This window comes from Octodon degus, unplaced genomic scaffold (assembly GCF_000260255.1).
Source record: "Octodon degus isolate 3935 unplaced genomic scaffold, OctDeg1.0 scaffold00107, whole genome shotgun sequence".
NCBI lineage: Eukaryota > Metazoa > Chordata > Mammalia > Rodentia > Octodontidae > Octodon > Octodon degus.
In genome coordinates, this window is record NW_004524683.1 from 2,960,109 (window position 1) to 2,966,498 (window position 6,390).

Sequence of the window (6,390 nt, forward strand, 5' to 3'; positions counted from 1 at the left end):
ATATCTCAGATATACAGGAATGTAAAGTTTCTTAGAGTAATTATTCTAAGTCTTAAAGTTTTTATTTTTAATTCTCAAATGTCTGTGCTACTCAAAGTGTGCTTAGCTGGGGGGCTTTTCTTCTTTGTGACTATTATAATCTGAATCTATGTCTCAGGAAACTATTTGCTTATAGCTTTCTAAGTTTCCTATAATGTAGTACAGTTTGAAGAAACTTATCAATAAATTATTTATAAGTATTACAATCCTATAAAGCAAATATTAAACCAATATTACAAAGAAGAGCATGAAGGTCAGAAAGGTTAACTGTGCTCCAAGGTAAGATATGGTAAGTGACTGAGTTAGAAATAAAGCTCATTTGCCTCTAAAGCCATTCACTACTTATTATGGATCCAGTTGTAATGATTATGAAACTCTTCAACATTTTTCTGTTCCTATTTGAGTCAGAGTCTCATACTCAGTATTCAAAAATAGTGAAAGATATCTTTCCAAATACCTGCTTCTGTATGATTTTACTAATAAACTTCTATCTCTGCAATCACTTTCCACTGTTCACCTGATATAATTACATATAGAAACTTCCAAGGATTACATCCTAGAAAGTTATTCTGAGGTTGCCCTTTTTTTTTTCTTTTCAGTAAGTAGAGTTTTTCACAATAGGATATTTAAGACAATATCACTAACCTTCTGAGAAGATTCTAATAAGGCTGCTTTGCAGTACAAACCTTTACCACATACTATGTGCATTGGTTTATACTTTCCTTACTTTCTAGTTGTTATCTGTATGCCATATGGAAACTTTATTTATCCAAATGGTCATTTCCTTGAAGTCAAGGAAATATTTTCTGCCATTTTGTGTTTCCATCATGACAGCTGCTATTTATTAAAGGTTTACTGAATATCAAGACCCTTATACACCTTTAATTTATTATTTACAATAATATGACAATTGGCTATTATTACTTCCATTTTACCAACGTAGAAAGCCTTGGATATAATCAGTCGAAAGATTATACACATAATAGGTGACCAAATCATGGGTCAATATGTGATTGTTTAACTTATTTGTGGCAATTTAATGAAAGATCTTTCCATCTGAACACAGTGCAACAGAAAAAAGGACATGAGTTTGTATCATTGTTATAAATTACTAGCCTTTGGCTACAGACAATCTGAGTATCTTTAATTATAAAACAGGATAATAAAGGTCAATCCATGAGGGGGTTAAAGATATTTAATTAAGATATATGAATGCAAAATAAGTATTTATTAGGTTATGTGTTTTTTCTTTCATTGAAATATAAACTGAACAAGTAAATAAATTAAGAAGTATCAAAAAGAAATGACATTTATCAAAGTAGCATCCATTTCTGTATAGAATTACTAGACTATAAATGATGACAGAATTCAATATAATTCAAATTTTTACCACCTGTCATAAGGTAACATACTCTTAATTACACTTTAACATCTTCAGAGAATTCTCTCAGATAAAATACTATCATATTTCCTAAAGAGAGACTACTTGATTTTAATATGTCCATGTCCTTTTTCCCCATATCCTTTTCTTAATTATTAAAATTTTATTTCCTACAATGTTAGATAAGAAACCAATGATCTTTTAGTCTAAGGGCAAGACATTTAAATATTGTTCCTTATCATTCTTTTCCCTCAAATCAGTAGAGTTTTGTGTGAGATAGCTTTTTGTCAGTAGATTTAATATCATTGTTGTTCTGTAGCGTCAATTTTACATCTGGTATCTTCATCTGATTTCTCTTTAATATGTTCTATTGCTCAGTAGGAAAATTTCACAATGCCCACTAGCCTATTTTTCAAATTTTATACATCTAAAATCAAAACAATGATATAAAATATTACTTTACTATAGAAATTATAAATTAATCTTACATTGATCCTAAGTTTTTAAAGAGTGTTACTAAAAATTCCTAGATCATCATCCTGGTAATTTGAGACAACATTTTCCCTAGAAGAAACTGATTTTTAAAATCCTTTTGTGTTAGTAAGCCAAAAACTTTATTTGCTGATCTTGGAGTATGAAGTCTTTTAAGAGAATCTGATGAGCTTAAAAAGCATTTGGAGTTCTTTCTTCAAAATTTGAAAAATTAGGATATTATTACGTTAATATGCATTGTTTATAGGTAATAACCATATATTTGAAGAATTGTGGATTTAAAATCTTTAAAACATCATAAACAAGCCTTTTAATAAAAATGAAACCAATCACTGTCTTCAGCTGATGTTATGTACAATTTTCATATTGCTGTGGTAATATTTTTCTTCTAACATGTACCGTATCACTCTGGACTGAATACAATACATGTTCCTTCTTTTAAGTCTCTTGGTAGAGTTATTTTTCAGTAGGTACATGATATATCTAAACAACTGTAGGTAATTCAGAGTAGCTCATAGCCAATTTGATTACTTTTGAACAAATTACCTAGGATATAGCAAGTTCAGTGCTGTCTCTCATATACTTCTACTGTGGCCTCACAATAAACAGCCCCTCCATCTAGTCTACATGCCCAACTGTATCCACTAAACTGTCCAGAATGGTACTCGACTTGTTAATTCAAGATAAAATATATGTTATAAATAAAACATATTCTATATCATTCACATATATGGCTATAGTGAAATCATTTCTACCTAAGAATTTTTGAAAGATTTTTTTCCAAGTGAGAATAGTAGAAAACTTCATAGGAAGCTGGAAAATTGCCCATATAAGAAAATTAAATGGCTTAAATTTTTTAGTGTTACATAATAAAAAAAATTATTATGGTGTTTTCCCTGTTTCAGGATTCTTGGGTAATGTTTTATACTGGGTTTATTTTGTCCTTGCTTTTGGATTTTTTAGCAAACTAATAATATAATTAATATTTACTCTACAGACATGATTACTTAAAACATTGAAAACGCCTCTTCTTGCTTTTGACACATCACAATTCTATTTTTTCTATTGTAAAGAGTAAGAGCAATAAAAAAACTGATACAAAATTTCAAAATAAGATAATAGGAGAGTAACAATGGTTAATATAGCACACAGTTGTACTTCTAATGTTTGGAATTTCCAAACTGTACAGGTTAGGTGAGTTTTTTATATGTTTGTCTCATGATAAGAATTTGAAAAATAATAAGTAGAACTAGGACCTGCATCAGTGTTTTTAGTTCTAAGATTTTAATTTATATCCTTCCCTGAATAATAAATGAATGATCTCTCTTATGTTAAAAAAAAAACAGCTTAGATTTCTATAAAGGAGCATAATTTAACATCTTAAAAACAGTAACATGAAGTGAATTGGTAATTTTAGTTCAAAATATCACTTGCTCAGTACCGAACTTTAATAAGAAATAACATATACATGTATATATAAATATATTTTATAGGACAGGGTCATAAAACGTTGTTTTGATTACCTACTTGGTGTCAACTACTTATAGATGAACATAGAAAACTTTGGTTCATGTGCCAAGTGCTAATTATAACTACAGAATAATAAACACTACAATTGAAATCTATTATTTCCAAAAGGAATAGTTTATTTTTAAAAAACTGCTCTAGATTTGATATCATAGTCCTGTTTTCATATTTTCTATAAGTATTAGTAATTTAACTTTTCATTAGTTAAAACAATTAGCCCTATCTTACTATGTCAAATTAAAACATATTATTTCTAAAGACCAGAAATTAAAGATTCTTCTTGATCTTTATTCTATGCTAAAAAGTTTAGCAAATGTCAGAGCATTCAATATTTTTACTTTTTCAACAAATTTATACCCCAAATTAAGTACACCATTGCTATAAGTTTATGTACAGACTATTCATTTACCTTTATTTTAAATAAAATGCAAGATAAATACTTTTTTGAATTATAGGACTGTGATGAACTTGAATTAGTGGGGATAATAACTGCCTTTTAGCATCACTAATCATGATTTTAAAAGGTTGAGCAATTTCTGACGCTAGGGCAAAATAACTGAGGAAGCAGTAATAAAAAATAATTGAAAATCTCTATGTGCTATTTTGAATTCCCTATTTAAACTATGAAGGCAAAAACAAAAGATAAAGGACAGGCAAAACTATGGGTAACAGTATAGTGCAATATTTTTAAACCACCCCAAACTACTGTTCTTAATTATGATTAACCTAACATTAAAGGGGATATTCTGGAATGATCAATTATTTTTCTCATGATGACTATAACATAAAGTTATCTTTCACCTTAAATAGCATACAGCAATATACATTAATGCCTATTTGAGTAGTGAGATAGGGAATACTATATGGTTAGTCATCAGATGCTGAGATGCTGCCTAATTTAATAACTTGATTACACTTCTAAGTACTTTTATTTCATTTTGATCCTTTACCATACTATAAGGTTATTAGTGATTTTCAAATTAATTATTCTAAGCCTTTCACAGGCTTATATTCATTTATATTTGTTCCAAACTTTAATGAAAGAAGGAATGCATTTCATTTTTACACAGCCTGTATTGGTTTGATCTAATTTTGCAGAATGGGAATCAGAATGTTGCTGTGTCATTAAGATGGTTGCTTTTTAATAAAGCTATTTAAAGGATAAAACTATGAAACAAGAACTACTAGGCTCAAAAGGATCTAAAATGTACAATACAATAGTTGAAGAATCTAATAGGAGACAGTTACGTTAGTTGTACAAAGAATGATCAAATGACAGAATATTTATTCCTAGAGACCACTGAGGGTTTTTGTATTTTAGGAAATCATGTTTCCAAAACATACATTCTATACTTGGGCAGACTTCTTTTCCACCAGCAGTATGAACTGTTGATGGAGAAGGAAAAGAGAAAAGGCAGAATTGTATTATTGTTGTAGTAATTTGGTTGTACTTCTAAATTAAAAATTCAACATTAGAAGATGTTGGTGGTTTTCCTTTACATACAGTCTTTCACTATTCATGCAACTAATCTCATGATCTAAGGCATATAACTAAGATAAAATTGGCCAATGTGGTATTGCTTTATATATGGTCAAGACACAAGATCATTTTCTTTTTTTCCTAAGACACTGCTTGCACTGATGAAACATAAAGAAGAGCAGAAGCCTCTATCTCCAAATATTACTAGAAAGAATTTTGAGGTTTTTTACCTATCAGTTCCATAATCTATTCCATTTTCCTTTTTCATGTTAACAGACAATACCTCTTTAAGTATATAATTCAATGTGTTTGAGGTCCTGGTAAGTTGTTTCTTTCACAGCACTAGTTATGTGTAGGATTTCTTCTTAATGCTCAAAATAAATGAGGTGTAGTTGGATAAGGACTGGTGGTTTTTTACTTCCTCCCCCAAAGAGCTGATGTTTTTGGCTGGTTGTTTTGTTTTTTTGGGGGGGAGGAGGAGGCAAGAGTACAAGTCCGTATATAAAATTATTGAGTAGGCCTACATTAAAATATTTCCTTGATGGATGAGTTTGGAGGCTGAGAGACAGGCTAGGTGGAAAAATTTTTGTTTAATAATATCTGTGTTGATTTTTTTTTTTTTTTAAATATACAACTCTCCTTCTATCCCTGATCCTCCTCACCGTATGTGCTGGTACCTCTGGAAGGTTTAGAAGCCATTTTAGAACTCAGGAAGTAAAATATTCGAGCTCCACTTGTGCTTTCGCAGGTGCTGTGGCGGCAAGGATAACCTTTGCTCACTGGCCGGCGTTACCAAGCTGTTATTTAATGTCTGTGAGGATTAAAGACAACACAGAAAATTCCAAACCCACATCCTAACACCTGAAGTTCGCACAGATGGAAAAACATTTCCATGGAACCTTAGTGTAGGAAGTCTATTCCGGCTCCAGGGTGTTTTTACTCTTTCAAGGCACTGTTTCAGATCCCACTGAAAATTCTCAACTGTTCAGGATTGAAAAAACAAAAACAAAAACAAGAACAAGATTCCCTTCTAGGTGTTCTGCGCCCCTAGCCCTGCAATCCACCGTGATTCGGCCTGAGGGTCCTTCGAATGGACGTGCAGCTTTAGTCCTGGACATCCAGTAATTTATGGGGGAAAGGCAAAACCACAGGGCAACTTTCCGAATAGTCCCCAAGGAGCTCGGTAGTCAGAGCAGCATCGTCTCCCCTCAGACAGACGCCAGAGTCGGATCCTGGCTGTCGTCAGCTGTCGCGGGGGGAGGAGGAAGGAGTGAATGCTCACACTGGCGCTGGACACCGAGTCGCAGCCGCCGGTCTCTCCCGCCGCCTGCTCACCTCTGCAGAGCTGGACCCTCACCGGCCCGCCCGCTCCCGCGCCCGAGCCGCCGTGCGGCCCCGGCCCTCAGGCGCAGGTCGCCGGAACCGGCCAGTGGGGCGGCTGCTGCCTCCTCCGACCCTGCCCGAGGGCCGG